Source organism: Varroa jacobsoni, unplaced genomic scaffold, assembly GCF_002532875.2.
Source record: "Varroa jacobsoni isolate VJ856 unplaced genomic scaffold, vjacob_1.0 scaffold_367, whole genome shotgun sequence".
NCBI classification, from domain to species: Eukaryota; Metazoa; Arthropoda; class Arachnida; order Mesostigmata; family Varroidae; genus Varroa; species Varroa jacobsoni.
The window spans coordinates 212,083-232,020 of NW_019213269.1; the positions used below are offsets into that span (position 1 = coordinate 212,083).

General features: G+C 38.5%; 1 protein-coding gene across 2 annotated transcripts in view; it reads left to right on the forward strand.

Moving 5' to 3' along the window:
• Positions 1-7,463: 7,463 nt before the first annotated feature.
• Positions 7,464-19,938, forward strand: part of LOC111259782 (uncharacterized) — a 30,867-nt gene continuing 18,392 nt past the window's right edge. The window contains exon 1 of one of the 2 annotated variants that reach the window (XM_086968013.1): positions 7,464-7,882. The gene's annotated coding sequence lies outside the window, so the exon portion shown is untranslated. Of the gene's footprint in view, positions 7,883-13,610; positions 13,720-19,938 lie in introns of those variants that run through there. The other variant, XM_086968012.1, reaches the window with a different exon arrangement.

A 19,938-nucleotide genomic window follows, 5' to 3' on the forward strand; every position in this document is an offset into this window, starting at 1 on the left:
TTAGTTTAAAGCGCAGATTGCTGCAGTACAAATAAATTTTCGGTAGTTGAAATGCCACTAGTAAGTTACAGTTCTCAACAAGAAATCTACATCGGGCGTTTTTTTTGTTTAACTGAACACGAGCCCTTAATAATTTAATTTTATGTTATGGTACGTATAATCGCACTTAAATAAGAATTAAATGTTACGGGAATACAGTGAAGGAAAATTTACAAATAAGGATTGAGGTTCAAATTTGAGATTTTTTTATTCCTTGGTGTTTTAGAGAAAATCCCTGCACTTTAGTCATTTACAAATAGGATTGAGAAGTAGAGTACACGATGCCTTAGCGTTCTAATCATTTTCTGTTTACCACCCAGCCAAATTACCTCAACAGAATCTATATGAGGGTTTATCTGCTTTCAGAAATTCTCTATACACTCAATCTGGAACGGTGATTTGTATTACGGAAATTATTAAATTAAGTTCTCTTTTCTTTAAAACCCTAAAGACAACAAACTGGAAAGCAGTATTTTAAGAACACTCAAATTTTTTTAGCACAGTAAACGTAATAGTGGAGTTGAAACTGTTTTGGGCACATCATCTCTACCACACATGCATTTTATAAATATAATGATCACGCTGATAACTATGGATTATGTTTCCGTTGACAAATTAAATCAATTAATTATGTATTTTTCAACCTAAAAAGACGTCCTTCCAATTTATTTTGTGTGTCGGAATTTCATACAGACTACGCAATATGCAATCTAACGTAATCTAAGGTATCAAGATAAAGTCAAAAAGTTATTAATCGCCTTCTTTGTTAGGATGAACTCCTGTGCAAAAATTCAGCATAAATGTGAGAACATATCGTGAGAACTAGATAACGGTCTTATGACTCGTAAATAAAAATGTGAAATAAAGCTATTTTTGTAACAACTGGACACTGTTTATCAAAATGTATAGAGTAACACTGACGGTATGTTTAAGTGTTTTTAGTAGATATTTATTAATATGACAAAAAAAAACTATTAAAAAAGTCGACACATGTGTACAAGGCGGACTTAACCAACGGGACGCATGTAGTCAAAAACTGAAATCTAAATGTTAAAGTAAGTTATTCGGCCATTTTGATGACATATTTGGTGGATATATTCCACCTATAAGTTTGCGACTGTCGACATTGTGACTGAAACCCTCAAGATGCTACATACAAAAAAATATAATTTCAAGGTAGACAAGAAAAAAAAACTAAAATATAGTTGGATAAACTTTTGTTCACTTAACCGATGCCTTGATCATGTAATTTTATACCCGGAGCCTTGTTTTGTTTAACAATCGTTGTTCTGAGGAATGTAATTCATTTATATTGGGCATGCAAATAGTATGGTAAATATGCAGTGTCCACCCTTGTTTAACCAGAAACCGACAGTGGTTTACGTGGCTTTATAGGCTCTATCTTTGGGAAAGCGCTCTAGCTGAGCCAAGAAAGATTTTGCGGGTTGTTATTAACAGCGACCATTTCATGATCTTCCGATTGTTCGACATTGCTAAACCCTCCCCGCTATGTGAGTAATAACTGCCTAACAGCTACTTTAACAATAGCCTTGGCAAACGTTGGAAAATAACTACAGTAATAAGACATATTTTTATGGTTGTATTTATTATGCCTAGCCTTAACATAGCTCTCAAATATTAGCTTATCTTTTCATATAGAACCTTTTAGAAAGTTGAAGTTGAGAGTCAATAATTTTTTAAAGCAGTAGAACTAATTAAAGGTAATTTAAACGTCCCAACGTAACGGGACGCCACATGCGGCCACTGTTACACTCCGTTTCCTTTAATATGTCGATAAATGGTTCCCGTGAAATAGGCTTCCCATAACAAAAAACGGCTTTTCGTATTCATTTTTGTGAAGTAGGTAATACTAATTTACCTGACGCCTGATTTCGTATTTTGTGCGTTTGTTTTCTTAACATCAAGTGACATCAGCTCATTGCTGAGCTAGGGTATGTATCCTACCCGAATGTTAAACCAACAACCTCTGGTTTCGTGCTCAGTAGCGAATAATGGTGATAAGCAAGTCATGATTACATGAATCCCAGTATCGAAAACCAAACAAATTAAATGACAGTAATGTACAAACTAAATAGAGTGAACCATACACGCAAAATTTATAGTGACTAAAAGACTATACAGTTGCATTGTTGCTGAACCGAGAATAGTTTGTTACCGTGGTCAATGGGAATAGATAGGTGTCACAGTGGCACAGCCTATGCAGTACAATCGGGTAAATTAAGTTTTGGTATGCTAAGGCTTTATATCGCATCGAAAGCTCGTAAAATATTTAGTGCAGAAATGGGGCCTGAAATTATTTATTACACGTGATCCCAAGCAGTGGTTAATGCTAATGAATTAACATATTTTCCAAAAAAAAAAAAGCGATATTTGAACGTTTTAAAGGAGTATTTTTCCTTCGTAGAGTGTAAGTTTGAAGCATCTTGAATTCATTTACGGAGGCTTGTTAGGTTAGCAGTTTTCAATTAATTAATAAGAAAGGCTTGAGTTCAATACCTAGTATAACTAAAGCTTAGCTAGGTCGCTGTCTTAGCTACGTTGTACTGTCACGTAATATTCAACACACACTGAACAGTGATACAAAGTTTTTTGTATAATTTCACTCTTGTACAATTTCAGCAAATCACCTAATGATAAATAATATAGATAAATTGCACGCACTTCATGCCAACGCCGTTTCAAGGACCTAAGCCGATAACTTGTAATGTCGATGGGCGTCTTGATAAATCTCTCCAGACGTGCCAAGCTTAAAGACGAATTTCTCTTTACTTCGAATAGCATCGATTGGGGCGCAGGGCATATCAGCGGGCGGCTGCCTAAGATCTAAGCAACATCAAATGGTAAAATCCGCCAGGCATCGATTTTTAAACTTTGGCTGGCACTATCGCTTTAAAAAATTTGATTGTATCTTCATACAGATATAAAGCTAATAAAGATAACATTTTTTATGATTTATTTTATCCATACTCGTTGTTTCTCAGTTACAGAGTCACACGCCTTTTTACAGCGATACAGCCTTATACAGATTTATTTGTTCGGCAGAGTTTGTCTTTAAATATAAAAAGGAGTTGTTGATAAAGGTAATAATATCAGCAGGAATTTCGCTTACTTCATACGGAATTAAGAGTTTATGCCAAATTTACTAATTATTTTTGAAAGTGAAGTTTTCCACCGAATTGTGCGCGTATTTGAACGCAGGTAGATAGGGCCGCAGATATTTTTCGAAAACTGCATAGGGGCACAAAGTGTGAAATCATACAGCCACGTTTATTAATTCGTACATTCCTACAATGAAAAACCCTTTAAAAAGGTCCACCCTTAGCTTATTCTCTTGGTCCGTGTTGTTTTATTATATAGGAGGATAGTCCGGTCAAAACAAGTCATGCCATCGTGAGAATCATCCACGTGTTATTAATGAGCTCTGCATCGGATTGAAAGTCCTACCTGACTATTACCCATGGCGTTGCTGTCAATATTACTATCTGCATCCTCGGACATCCCACCAGCCGTTGACATACCGTCACTATTAGTGGCATGGCATACTTTCCGCCTATCTTGCAAATTGATATATAAAACTTGTATTGGTGCTGGAAGATGAAAAAACATTTCAAGGGGATGCATATTATAAACATAAATGAATAGACCGTAACCCATGTTGAGTTGAATTAAATTATTACATCCATAGACGATAATTCTAGCACTCAGAGTTCAGCTCTTCTACACGTATGAAGAATTCGTTGCATTTACTAAAGAAAACCACTCGATGTAGCATTGCATATCTAATCGTTAGTATGATAATGGAATTATTAATTCAAACTGCCTGGGTATGATTGTGGACGAAATATAAGGTACCGAGCGGTGTCACATATTTGTGTTATTGTTGCCGTGCTAACAACAGAAAACTTATCTACTTGACTCGCCTACAACTTCAGCGGACTCTTTATTCATCTATACGTCTGATTTTACCATTTCGTTAAATCAAGCATCGATTGTTCAGGCGGCACAACTTATAACAAAATGCAAGTGAAGCCGCGTGAAATTACCAATAATCCGAATCTGTAAAAATAATTCTTCATAATATTCATGAATATCCAGTTTTATGTAGTTAAAAAATTTATTAGACAATCCAATTTGTTGTACTATGACTGCATTTACCCAAGAGCAAGGCAACTGCTATGGCACACGCGATGAAGGCAGTTTCCTAATACCATGGTGAAATTCAATGTGGAATATGTGAGCCTACGTAGGAAATGTCTGCTTACTATTTCAGTTTTAACCCAACATCGATTGTCATATGCATTTCAAGGAGACAGCAGAAGTTATTTCGAACAAAAAATACCGAAAAATTGTTTGCCGTACTTTCGCTAGAGTGTTAATTGAAAGATTAGCTAGTGAAAGCGCAGAAGTTTAGTCTAGTTTTACCTCAAGGCAAGAAAAGATGCTGCTAAATGTGTAGTAAACGACGTTTTTCCTATATATATATTGTCAATAATCTTCTAAACAGAATTTGTAAATTTTCTAGGGTTGCTATATATATATATATAAAGCATTTTTTATGAATAGGGTTGATATGATACATTAGTGTTGGTCTTCCCTATACGATAAGCCATGTGCCGAATGAAAAAAATATATAGCATATCGGTTAAGTGACTATCCATGAAATTAGCCATCTATTAGGTGTTGTATAAAACTGACTAAAGTAACTAAATTTACCATCACTAATAGGATCGTTAAATAGTCCACTATCAACAACACGTTCAAATGTTATGTTGTCGACAGCTCTCGTTGACAAAAGAAGTGTTTCATGCCTTTTTGGTAAAAGAGTATCCGTATTTGGGGGTAGATAAAGAGCGATATAATCATAAATAGCCAGTCTTGTACACTGAATATTACCTGAAGGTCAAATTAGTGAACGGGAGACAGACTTCATCCACAGTAGTTTTTCAATTTTATGTACCATAGACGGTAATTTCCACTTCGGGACTATTATGATATAATATTATCAATACGGAACACAATTAATTGCTTTCTAGATTTCTAGGGTTTTATTATTATTTCATTTTCGTATATTTTGGGTTATCGATATATACTTTAAAGGTAACGCGTAGCGGTTTAGTTAGAAAGGCGCATCTAGGTTTCGTGCGAAGACTGCATAGGGAACAGGCCTTAAGCTTAAGTGCAGTAAAACTTCGAAGAGATTAGTAACTTGGCGAAGCAAAGATACCTCTGTCATGGAGCTCCGACCATAGCATACAATGACATTAGCAGCCATCCCAGGACGAATCTTATAGACGACATGATCGACTCAAGATAAAAACGATGCTAAACTCGCTCAAACTCAAATGAGAATTTAATGCAGCGTTACAGCAGTACACTTTGTTGAAGTTTTTATATAGATATAAGTAAGCGAATAGCTAACAATTCGGTACCATTTTTTATGTATCGATGCATTTCGTTAAACTTTTCACACAGAGAACTTTTTAGCTTGGTATTTTGATACAGATCAGAATTAAACTAAAGCAACAGTGTTGTACGGTTCAATTTATCATATATAATAGATACGATGTAATGGTAATTACTAACCTGCATAGCTGGCTAATTAAAGATTTTGAAACTTTTTTTTATAGAGTTTCGCTTCGTGTAGACAAAGGTGGACATTAAAAATAAGGCATTTACCAAGATTTGAAATTTTGTTGTTACATCACTTTTTCAATTCCTGGTCCATTAGACATCATATCATATCAAATATGATTGCATAGCCATTTATTTTTATACAATACAATTATTTTTAATAACTATAATCCTACATCTGTTTAAATAATTGCACCACAGATCGCCATCGAAATAATATCAAACTGTTACTGACTCTGAATCATCCAGCACCTGCAAGTATCTCTCACTATGTCTATTGGAATTTCATCTATTGTCCCGCTTTAATCCAATTTGAGTGAGATTAATGTTTATTGTGATGTGCTCTTTTAGGTCTCGCCACACATACATTAGTTCCATTTGTCATTCAGTATTATACTCTAATGTATCTCATGTGACCCACTAATCTAATGGAGCAGACTTTCCTTTCTTGCAGTCTTTGAATCTATGACGTAATGGTTGCATAAATACCATTATCCTGTTGCCAACAAACGTTACAAGTATAATCGTAGATTACAACAGCTTCGGAACCCGTCATGTTTCTCTACATAGTTCTTAACCAGTCTTCATTATAAATAACAAGATTTGTGTCTATCTTCAAATACCGTATATTTGATGGATCTTGAAGTGAGTCATAATCTTTCATCACTGATCAAAACATGCAGTAAGGATGGCATTTGCGAGATGTTAGCAAGCGAGACCTCCTGTTCTATCTAGGCGTTTCGTTCCCTATTCAGAGGTATTCGATCCTTAAGAGCCTTTTTTCGCCTGTAGTAAGAGGTGCGTAATAGTTGATGCTACCACTCCGATGTATTATCAGTTAGCTTCCTAGTCGTTCATCCCAAAGTTAAAACCTATGTCCCTACTCCTTAGGTTCTAGCGGTTATCAGTAAAGATCCCGTTTCAGTATCATTATCGTCATCACGCTACATCGTAAGTCAACGTGTAGTGCTAGCTGCCAATATAGATCACATAGAGTAGTGAATTGTATAAAGCGAATTGTGCTCTATAGCTGTACACAGTTTGGCTGTATCACTATCACCATTGTACCGCTGTAGCGCATTGTCATGAAGTTGATTAGGCACGCCAAGTAAATCCTTAAACCAACTCTGGCTCATACCAGTATGTACACGGGTGTATGTGTATGAGCGGGCTACATACGACACGTGCACTGCGGTCCTATTCGCATAACTCGGAACAGTGGCTTCCAACAGAAGCGCTGGACGACGGGCTGAATTGCTATTTGTTAGTCTTAGGCGGTCGGAAGCCGCGTCGAGCTTGTGTTTTCCGCCTTCTCCAATGGCAGCTGCTCCGGAGCATAAACTCTGCCTCGGGCCATGGTAACGAGTGGCGCAAACACACACTCTGTTGATCTGAAGGTAACGACGACAACCTACGCATCGATGGGATACATCGATAGCAAAGCGGGCCGTTAGTGACTAGTCTTTATCCTATACTCAGCATTCAATTGCCAACTGTAAAGGTTACAAGAAGGCGACAAGAGCACGACGAACTAAGGGCAAACCCCTTGGTTACCTGGCCAACATACAACACTCGTCATACGGTTCACCTTCGGCCAATGGATAGACTGCAAACTACGGCCGTCAATGCGATCCGCGCTCCAAAGTCAATTTCCTTTTGGGCAAAGTTCGGAGGGCAGCCATAGCTCATCCTAACCTAGACAAGGCGAACCAGCTTATCCGCTCTTCCACTGTAGAGTTACATGTAAAGTTGCTCTGCTTTAGCGCGCCTCGATGGGTGAGCACAGCGGAGAGCGAGAGCTCCAGGCAGCGTCAACGATAGGTCGCTCGTTGTTGCTGTGGCCGTTAGCCAACATAACAGCAACTGACTGCCGAGCATCGGGCATTAGGCAGTGGTCGGTGGTCGTTTAGTCAGTATTGGTCTGCTTGCCACTGCAGGTCGCTATCTTTAAAACAGACCAGAAAAGTGTCTCTGAGGTGTGTGAGCGTCGTGTCTTTCTTTGTGTGTAAGCGAGTGTGTGTTCGTTCTGGGGCCTGCCGCTGCAATCTTCACTCCAGTAGACGCAACTAGTTAGTGTCTACTACGAACACTAAAAGCCGTCAGTATCAACGGCAAACGTCAAAAAATCTATCCACCCGTTCGGTCGTTTGCCTGATTATCCATACGACGTTTGGTTACTCGAATTAGATGGGTGAGTTGTATTTAACAGTAGGATCGGAATAACTATCGTAGAAGGAGCACCCATTTTGTGTACAAGTGAACGCAGATAGCTGTTGTGTATCCGTATACGAAACTTGGACGATTGCTTATGTAAAAGGTGCTACAGGTACAATGCACAAGCAAAAAGAACATTTATTGAACCCCTGATTCATCTTAAGTGTCGGTGTCAGTTATTTTAGCAGAAACTGTAGATTCACTGATTAGGACAGTCTAAGTCCTTGCATTTTATACCCCGTCACCGTAACAGAGTTGAGCCGGATTTGACGAATGGGACATGTGAAGCGATATGCCAGCCCGAATTTAGAAAGGGCGGAGCAGATGTATTCACCAATTTACAGAGATCCTCGTGTCACTTGCCAGACAAAAACGTTTCAAGAACTTTATTCACTAATTGTCTATTTATAACACGTCGTGGGCGCGTAAACATCTAAGACGCGTGCCTATAACTCTACTAACTGTAGCTATAAGCGAACTATGATTATAGCGGGCAAACTATAGCATCCAATGCCAGTCAATGTTATTGTATTCCTCGGCAAACGCCACCCACCTATGCAATTACATTTATGGACACGACTTTATCTACGTTTGTTTTTACAGTGGAATTGCCTGTATACGCACGGTAGTCTGCAAATGATCCAATTGGGACACTCGTAACCCGATTTATAGCACCTTAGGTCCTCCTGTTATACATACACGTAAATGCAGACCGACATTCATTCATACCTGTTTTTCTCTTCGTTGGTAATAGATTTGTTATATTCCGAAATCATCGTTTTCCATAGTCGTTACATTTGTATCGTATGAACATACGCGAACAGCTTTTATGCGGTTTTGCCTTAGCTCAAAACTGAATTAACTAGCCATCATATCTCACATTACTCTATCCTTTACAGGTATTATTTTCGGATAAAACCTCATTCCCAACACGAATGAGTGTCTCACTACATTTTGCTTGAATTTTAGTATTAATCTTCTGGCTTTGTCCATACATATTTTAGCATACTTGAGAGATGCAATAGAATGATGCGAGGACATGTTCGTATCCGTGACTAACATGTGGACAGTAACTGTCATTACGTATGGGTATCTGCATCTACAATTATAATTCATATGAGGATTGCTGAGGCTCGCTTCAGGAAAAGACATATTAACGCACGCGGCTACGAAGCGACTATGGGCACAACCGGCCACGTCAGTCCGGTTTCAGGTGATAATGTTTGGCGACTTGCCTATTCCAGCATTATTCTCTAACTCAGTGCTTACATTACTACTTATATAACGGGAAAAGTAGAGACGGGCGGAGTTAGTGAAGCGAGTGGAACATCGAGAACAGAAAAACGGAAATGTCCGGCACAATACAGAATCCACCTTCACTTGTTGTTGCGTAACGTCCAATGCTTTTATGTCTAGAATGACATATCTAATATGTTTTCGGAAAGTCTGATAGCGGATAGCTCATTGCGGATGATTGATGATTGCCAAAGACTTATATATGGTCTGGCAATTGTGGAATACTGAACAAGTTCATGCTAACAATAATTAACGGGCAGAAGGACTATCGCCCTGGCTTATGGGTCAGACTTGAAAGAAGAACGAAGTAGAACGACCAGGTGTGATGCATAGCTAACATTTTCTGATCGCTAGGTCTAAAAATCGAATACGCAAAATTTCTATCACGCGTGAATGTTTCTCTTAACTATGAAGGTACCTTTGAAACATTTTAGCTTTTGGAAATATAGCATAACGATTGAAGAGGAGGTATGAAGACGGATGTGGCCAATCAGGCATGAAACCCCAATTTTTAGCCGTTATTTAATGTGTAGGATGTTGCAGTGAATGCCATTACATAAACAATACACAGAAATTCGTCTCTTCATGCGGATGAACGATACAACTATTAAACAATGCAATATAAACACTTTTATATTTTTAAGTAACAAAATAACACAATGGAAAAACTATGAAAAGTTTTACATTTGTATATAATAATGTATTTATAATGAAGATTTAAGGTAACTTCGGGGTAACTCCAATTATATACTGTCGCCTTTAAAACTACTGGATATTTGTAAAACTATGGGCATTTTAGTTTGAGTTTACGCTGAGTTTGGCAAATTACATGATTGTATTACATTTTCTTACATAATAGCACACGATAAAATTGACATAAACCCGGTTTGTATGGACACAAAGTCTGTTAGCCAATATTTTGGAACTTAATTTTGCCAGATATTTTTTATTAAGTTTGAGAAAACATCAAGCAGATTCAAAAAATGTGTATTCACAACTCTGAACTGAAAACAAAAAAATTTCAGTCCTTTTACAAGGAGGCTTTTCGTACCTTCTTATCAACGTTCGAAACACATAGTGTGAGGAAATCTATTGATCATTCAAAATGTGCAAATTCCTTATTTTAAGTTCAAGGTATATATTTATTTGTTGATACTAGGCTATCCATAGCTACTTAGAGGGTGAAAAAAGTTCAGTTAACTTTTAAACCATATAACGTACGTTGGCGATGCGTTGTGTATGCTACACGTGCTCCGCTTTATTTGTCTACGCGTTTAAATTAGTGCCCAAGAATATTCTCAACTATTAGACACGAATCATTTGCATTGCCGTGCCTAATTTCGTTATTGATAGCTTAGTTACCTGTTATTTTTTTATTGCATCAAAGCAATTGCGATCACAAAACTTAAATATGGGAGATATAAGGGTTAAAGCCATCACTTGGTCCTGTGATTCCTTTTCCAGGCCATAATTAAGATATGACGGGAACATCATTTGTTTCCACTTTTTGAAATCCCTGTTGCAGTGTCAATAGCAGCCCACATCCAACTCTATTCAACACCGTCACTGAAGTTCTTTTTAGGCGACTCAGACCAACCTATAGCTCATTGATGCCGATGGTACGCTTAATGGATTTTTTATTAAAAATAGGGGTGTCGTTCGAGTACTTAATGCGCATTTCGTTGAATGCGTTGCGATGGGAATCATCAGCCATCGCTGATTTAGATTTCTGCGTTGACATATGGTTGCCACGGCCTATTGTTATCATGTCGTTTGATAACTTTTTTTGGAGAAACCTCGATTAAGCATTACCTCAGACGGCTGGCCCCCCTCGCTAAAATGTAGCTACGCTTAATTTTTAACTAAAATTACCTTATGTGTTCCTATTTTGCATGCGCTGGTTTTCAGCACTAAAAACATATTTTTGCCTACTCATTATTTTCTGGTCATAATCAGAATATCTGAATGTAGGCGTTGACCATATTTCGTCTGCTAAAATTGCATAATTTAAAAGTTATTCCATAGCTGAGCCTAACATTATTCATTTTCTATAGTCTATGATTTTCTGAATATTTACAATGGCGCACGTAAATAATGTAGCGTGTCATACGTACGCTATTATTATTACCATTATCCAGCTAATTTAAAGCTATCGCTAGCATTCTCTAAAACTAAATTAATAATTTATGGTACGACTGGTTAGCACGAGAAAATAATTAATCGCTACATCAAACCTTTTTCTTTTGTTTAATAAAAAAATTAATTTTTCACTCGGCTTGTTTATTGAACACAAGTGTGGTAATATTCACACAAACCGTGATATATATATATATATATATATATATAATAATAATAATAATAACGGAAAGCAATTTTCTTCACTTTTTCTGTGCGAGAAAGGTGCGTTCGGCCAGCATGAGTTGCATCAATGCTGAAGCGTGTTTCTTTGCATCCAGCTCTTCTTTGGCGACTGTCGAGTACCGAACCGAAACAAAACGAAGCCGAGAAGAAGTTCTCGAGAAGAGCAACGAATGGCATTCAGTTAATGAATGCTGATAAGTCAAGATGAAATTATTCATCTTGCCATCATTCTCATTGAAATTGACTGTTATCTGCTGGTTTGTCAAAGGCTAGAGAAGATGTTTTGCGGCTTGTTTACACTGGGACAATCGGTCGTATTTGATTTAGCAATGACACATGTTAACCACTGGAAGATGCGAAAGCAGAGGCGCCAAAGCTCCTTGCCATCTCGTAACAGAATACGATATAGAGACGACCCGTTTTAATTGGATAAACCCATCGAGCTAATCTTACGTAATAGCAGAGTTTGTCAAAAATAGCCAGAGAGAAACTTCTGTTGTAGTAGAGCCCATGTGCCAGTTGCAATAAAAGTTTTACCCAGCACAAGTTCCTTGTTTGAGCTTAAGCCGGACGTTAGAGCTTGTCGCATTCGTTCTATCATGTACATATGGTCCGGGGCAGCTGTCTTATAGTCGTTGTTCTTTTATTTTTGGGATTTTTTTTTCACTCTAGCTAACTGAGAGAAAAGAAGGCACTGACAAACTGCTTTAAATATATATATCCAATTGTTAAATGAATTTAGGTAAAACTGAAAATATTAATTTTGTCTTTATCTGCGGCAATTATATAAGGGCATATGACATAGCTATGAACAACATGGAATGTTAGCATCTAATCGGTTCCTGATATTGTCGAACCATCATTAACATTGTGGAACTTTAAAAGTGATTGCTAGCTGCAGTACTTATAATATTGGCGTCCCTTTACTACCAACGGCTGCTTGAAAAAGGCTCACATAAATATATACGACCCGATTTAATACTATTACTTACAGGTACCAACTTCGATTGCAAACGGTTCAATTAATGCTCTTTACATATCAAATATTCAGTAATACAACGACGCCTCTGCCACTGACTTACATTATGCCCGATACGTATTATTGTATCATAAATAAATGCAAACTTTTACATGACTTCACTTACATTTCCTTGTGACGGGTTTCCAACGGCTGAAAGACCAGTGAACATTAGATCAACGAGGCGTGGCACTCTTTAATACGTTCGATGCCGTATCCATCAGGAGTTAACTTGGACTTAAGTGAGGCTCGAGCAATATCTTTCAGCGAGAGCAATAACAGGAACTTAAGCGAAACTATGCCGCCCGCTAGTGCATGTTCTGCCTCGGGTATTTCATCGATTTTTCGTTAACCAAGTCAGATGTATATATAGATATATATATACTTGCATGAAAATGTACAAGCTACTTACGATCCAGCCGTACGTAATAACAAGGTTCAGAGACAACTAAATCAATTATCATGGAAGTCTTCTTGCTTCTTGTGTATTCATGGATGTGAAAATTCCGAGGTGTTTACTACGTGGCTGTGAGCTGAGGTGTGTAGTTTTAACACTGTGACGGTATGGTAAACTGACCTAGTATTGTAAATCTTAGTGAGCCCGGAATTAATAATAGTAAAGTTCCCTGCTGGGCAAAATAACGTCATTTACATAGTTCGAATAATAACAATAAGAATCGTAGTAATAATCGGGCAGTGTTTCTGAAAAGATGTGAGTTCTTTGTAATCCGTGCGTCGTTTCGATCCTAAGAAGTGGTTAGTCGGGTAGTAAATTGTGTAGAGATAGCGATTTCGTTTGTTGCACTTATTGGCAACGGAGCCTATATACGTGCTTTGTGGAATTAGTAAGTAATACAATCTTGCCAACTTAGCTTGGCCCTGCTTTGCACAGCCATAGGAATCGGTGGTAGGTCCCCAGTGAGTTTCTAACAACAGGATAAGACCAGCTCAAAACCCTCGCGCAATCTGCCAGCTAGGTAACATGCCACAGAAGCTAACGATTCCCTGTGGTAATGCCTGCATCGTGCCGTTAACACGACTGTGGGCAGGAAGCGCTCGGTTGTTTTGAGCGGATCATTGTTATCGTGCTGATTTCGCTCTGATTTCGTGACGTGTTTGGCGTGTAGCCTACATGCAAGGTACGCGGTCTAACCTTTCTTCTTGTTCGGCACTGAGTTTATAAGCGGCTGCCAATGTGGTCAATGGCGTACACAATGCTTTGTCTGGCAAAGTGGTTTTTATTGAAGATTTTATTCTATCCTTTTTTTTTTTATATTTAATATTATTTATATAGTCAAATATGTTGCTAAGTATATAAGTTAAACCTAAAACTTGTTTGTTGTTGTTATGAAATTACCGAAAATCTAGGAAACCATATGCTGAAAATCAACGTGTACAAAACTTTCGACCTCTAAGACCAGCATCGATTGAATTCGACCAATGGCTTTTAATTATGATCATTGTTTCCAACATATGTCAAGGCGTAAATACAGCAATCAAAATTTCCTCTCAAATTTTTCATTAGCAAAAATAGCATACGTACGTTTCCACACTTCCACTTCCACACCCTGAGAAAGACGAGTAAATAGCCGCCAATTGTAAACGATAACTTAACAATGTCGGAACTTTTTTGAACTGTCAGTTCAAATTTTTCGCTTAAATGTCAATCATTCAAGTCACATTTTGCGGTCATCAAGTAAATTACGCTAGTGCGTATGTCAATCACAAATAGGTGCATGTAATCGATCTGTATGCTATGCACGGTGGTGCATGCATCCGCCGCATCGCGAACGCGTTATCATACGTCGGCCAGTATGACCATTCGTATTAGGTTTAAGTGAAACGTCAGGAAGTGATTTCTCTTTATGATAAAATAACCATTGTATAACATTATAGTTTGTTGTGATTGACTAACAAACATCAAACTTGTAAGTTTAGTGATTTTTCGATTGCTTTGAACGAAAACCATTACATTCCATGTAGTCACTGAGATGCAGGACTAAGCTGGATGTAGTATTTCGGATACCCTCAAACAAGAGCCCATAAGCTATTCCAAAAATAGACTATAATGTTCATAAGCATAAGATAAGCTTATGGTATGGAAGAGGAGCGCAGATTGACCTGTCAAAGACAGAAGCTAGTTAGCCTTTAATTTTATTGCCAGCTTCTGAGCCTGACAAAATGTCGTTGTTTAAGCCTTTCAAGATCCTCAAGTATCCATATACGTACAATACCTATTTCCTGGTTTTACCTATATGGGTCAAACCAGTAACTAGTTGGGTATCGTATCTATCCGCTCCAGGTTTGTACCGCCGCAATGATATTCTACTGTTTGCTACCATACTTAAAATTATATATCCCGATGCGTTCTTCGAGCAGAGGCATTCGAATCGCATCAGGAACCGACACAGAAATGTCCGTCGAAATTTTAAAGCTGCGGAGACATAAAGGTTCCTGCAGATAGACGTAGGCTTCTGAGAAAGTACTGCTTTGATATCAGCTGATACGATAGCTACCTATACCAAAAACTAGTCATAATACCTATACTCGATTACGAATCAATCGGTTCTTTAATTATTCAGAATTGTATTGTTAAAATAAGTTGTTGTCCAAATTGTAATGTAGTAGTTCTTACCCTAGACGGATCAATAGGATGTTTTTTAATGATAGAGGAATGCGTGCCCCTTTCCGATGAAGTTCGATTGGATGCAAGTGAAATTGTTTTGAAGGAATCAAACGATACAGTCATTAGGAAACGAGGAAATAGAAGAATTTTTGTTTGCCTAATCTTCGTTTTCATGCGTTCTGTTTTGGTAGACAGGTCAGCCATTTTCGTCCATGGATGCAATACGAGATTCTTTTTATCGGTGATTGTTAGCCTTTATATGTGTGCTTTTACGTAAAACATATATATGCGGGATGTTTAAGACATAGATGCGGTCCGAAGCAGCCTCCGTAAGGTAGTTCGAGGTAGAAGTTGTTGGATAAAAAGAATAAATCATCGTTCGGCACGATTGAGCCTAATATGTTGCCAGCCGAGATGGTTGTCTGCGAGAAAATTTTTAGAGGGTAAATTGGTCATTAATACTCACTCCAAAGACAAGCCACCACATTGTTAAATATATTATATCGGAAACAGAGGTTTACTTACAAAAAACCTCTACTAACGCTTCTCTGAGTGAGATCGGGCATTGGACGGTTAGCTAAGTCAGGTGACCCTTCGAGTTATCCCTACGTATACAGAATCTAGGTGTAGGTCTGAGTGACCTTGTTTGCTGATGCAATCTATCGAAGTAAAATTATGAACTTTATCTTTAAATGCATGCTGGCTGACCAACTTACCCTGTTCTTTTCACACACATATGTCGCATTGGAAATGTGTAATATTGCCATTGCACGCACAGACAATGTCATATGGTAATAGTAACAATAACAACTACGTGCGCTGCGCACTTGCATAGTAGCTAGAAAGAGGGAGAGGGAGGCAGCCGGAGCTGATAAAAATATGCTTATTTCTTGAATAGAAGAAGCGTTCACACAGCATTCTGGGCCAGATGATCACGACGAAAATGGAGGAGGGGCCTTGACTTGCGCGATACACTGGGCTGTGTTATGGTTGTTGGGCGACCGGCCACCGAAAAGGCATTAAGTATCTGGCAGCCGTAAACCGTCCGCCATATTTCACATACGATGGGAATGGCTGCTGCCACCCACTACAGCTTTCTGCACAACAGAACAACTGACGTAAACGGCATGAAGTCTGTTTTTTTCTTGCGCAATTTTTTTCATGCTGCCAGGACAGAAGAAGTTCAGCTTGGTCTCCGCTTCCGAGTTTTCTTATTCGGTGGAATCTCGTTGAACTTCCAACCTATCGGCGCGTTTGTGTGCGTGGCTTCGCCTAAAGTGTGTAACGTACGGCAGCGTTGCGTACAAACAACTGACGCGAATGACTGACTGATGATGTAGTTGCTTTCCGCGCCAAACTTGAACGGGTACAAGGTCCTTGTTTTGGCATAGGCCAACGAACGTTGTCTCGGAAAACTTATTTACAGAACTTTAAAGAGAAATATGTAGTTTATGACACATGCATATAGATAATTGGTAATTTCGTCTGCATCGAAAAATATCCAAGATTTCTAGCAAATAAAAGTTGAAATGGTTTTAGATGCGAATTTGGACGGATTTGTAACACATGTGTTGCATCACGGTGTTTCGGAAATCGGGATCTTCAGTGCTACGTCCAGTGAATGAAACTCTAACCTCTGGTCTACTACGTTCGGTCGCTATGACGATCATTTTATTTTGATGGCTAAATAACATTATTGAAGTCTAACATTATTGAAGAAGAACAGATAATTGACCGTGTGCAGGAATGTCTGAAGCGTATCTGATGTAGAAATCTGGAAGTGGTGGTATTGCTGTTATGGATAATGAATCCGTGCATAGGCGGCGCGAGTCTTTACGGTCACCCTTCCGTATATGGGTTATTAAATATATTGGTAGAAAAAACCTAAATGTCCTGTTAAATGTCAGGCTAATTTAGCCTTAGAAATGGCAAGATTTCAATAATTTTGACATTTGCTGTTTTGCTAGTCCCTCCTTGTACAAGTGCATCCTTCGATGAAACAAGTCAATTCACCGCTACATCTTGCAATTTTTAGATTTTTATTTATATCTTTTGAGCTTTCGTCATGAATCGCTTCCACCCATCACAGGTTACGACCTGTCGTAATCTGTTCACGCGAGACTGCACTAGTCAGGCTGACCATTTCGACGCAGATGAAGTCCTATGACTGAATAAGCTGACTGAGATACAACTGTGTTCTTATCTGTGTGTATGGGCGTCCAATATTCTGGAATGACACCATGAGAAAACTGCTCGGTATATACAGAGAGGATTCAAGAAATCGATATTGTATATTAATCTATCGATGTTCGACGCAGGGCGCGTAAGCAGGATCAGAGAAGGCGTAGCAGGCAGTAATACACTCCGAACCATTGAGCAGCATTTGATGCAGATAGTTTATATATATTCATAGCATTTAAATTTAGATTAAAAAAATTGTCGAAAAGCGCATGCGTTTACCCGATGATCCTGGTTCTGTACTAAGGCCAGTTGGCTTCGCTGGGAAAACAAGAAACTGTTCATGGAATTTGATAGAAGATCAGGCACTATCCAATTTTTCAGCACTGGGCGATTCCAGTGAGATTAAGCATTCATCTTTTGCCGGAAATCGATGATCCACATTATTCCTAGCTTTCATGCGGCTTGAGGAAAAGTCGGAGAAGGTTTTCGCGAGGTAAGCCGGAAAATATGAGATTAAGTTTGTATACTAAGGGTGCGAACACTTACTAAAATGGGCCAAAAATCATTCGTGATGTCTACGATCGACATTACCAAACGCTCTAGAAAGGACAATAGAGAGAAAACGGTCGTTGAAACATTTCCTATGCTACAAAGCATAAGGAAATGTCCTAATTTAGGTGTCGTAGCTTGCATTTATACAGTTCTAGTTTAGATCGATAAAAATAAACGCTGTTGTTGTCGTATCGTAAATATATACGTCTATCAATAACTTGAATACGACGTTTCTTGTTCACGACTAGTCCATGTGCGTCTATGAGATAAAAAGGTTGTTTAGGCACGTTTTCCGCCTTTTTTGTTTTTCCGCTGAAAAGCACTTTCAATCACAAGAATATTGTATACCCTTTTCGAAATAACGGCAACATATGGACGACCTCAGCAGAATGATTAAGAAAGCAATAACGGTAAGTAGTTCCGTTCCGTTTGCTCGATCACTACAATGACGGCTGTTCCTTCGAGTAGGGACATCAAAACGATAATATAACGCGTTATAGAAAACTCTTACTTGCGTAGGTCAAAACGTTGTTGTGATGGTCATCATTTATTATCAGTGACGCTGATGGAAGCTGTCACTTAGCTGTTTGTATCGTAACATAGATGCTCTGTTCGCGCCATGACAAGCTCTACGGGCAGCTTCATAGTACTTAATGAAATACTTTCGCGGAGAATAGCTACGAGCAGTGTAGCAGCTATCTAAAAATAGGTCAAGATCGTTGCCCGTAATTATAATCACAGCTGCAAGTGTTAATAACAATCCAACGCAACTAAATATCTACTAATTAAGTATTTAGTCCCAAATCCTTGCCTCTTAAATAAGTCCTCAATAAATATTTGGGTAATTACTTGTCTACCCATTTAAATTTTCCACCATTTCATTCAAACGCACACAAGAACGTGCCGTACCACATGGCGCTAACAGTATTTCTTGCTACCTCGCTACTCATGATCGCGTTATTGGCCTGATATTCACAGTTAATCTATAGCAATCAATAGAGCAGAGTAATGAGTTTCGTTTCCCCATTATCAATTTGCGATGTCCTTAGCGTCAAGTCACTGAGGGGATGGGCCGTGAAAAGCTTTCTCTAGTACCATACTTCGATGCTATAGTGTTTTTGCACTGCAGCTAGTTTTAGATCGTTCGCCAGTTCCTCATTTTGACAGTTTACCTGCTGTGTCATCATATAATATCTGAGTATCGTGTCTCGTCATCCGCGGCTCCTCAGCCTTCGTCAGATTATATCAACTCCGAATGACGTTCGACTACGATGACTGCCCGCATTGCTACCGATGAAGCTTGCCCGATGAGTAACGTATATGAGTATGGCTGTAGTCACTTGGTGACTCGTGCACTGGAGTGATTGTCTCTCTTCTTCTGAAGCTAACTGCTATTGTCTGAAATATTACGTTGACTTATGCCGCCGCAACGAAGATTACAACAGCAACCAGATATGTAACACGGTTGTGATGAACTTGGCGTTAGAATATGAGAAGTCATGGCTTGCGCTTTGCTGCTCGTAGCAAATCCACAGTCCCTTTATTTTTGCGCACATTTTAGGTTGTCCACCGTTACAGTCTATATATCTGTGAGTATTATGAAGTTCGTAGAATTATCGCTCCCTGAGTAAATGCGGGCTGCTAGATCTTCAAGAGCCGTATGCTTGCCACCCCGGCCAGAGCAAGGGGATGCGTACGGGTGTCTAAGCGGAAACGAACTGCGGTACTGTTCGTACATATCATTGAAGATAATATATTAAGAGTGGTTAACGGCATGCTGCTGTGGGATGTACATGTATGTATCTATTTGAATAGAATGCATACATAGTTTAGTTAAATTAGATAAATAGCCGTAACTATCCCGTATCAGTCACTCTTGTACATATCTGGAACATTTTCTTTAGGTGAGAGTACTTCTGAAATACACTGCAGTTGCCTCGGTGCTTTGTGTCATATATATATATATATATATATATATACATACATAGTTATTGTTTTT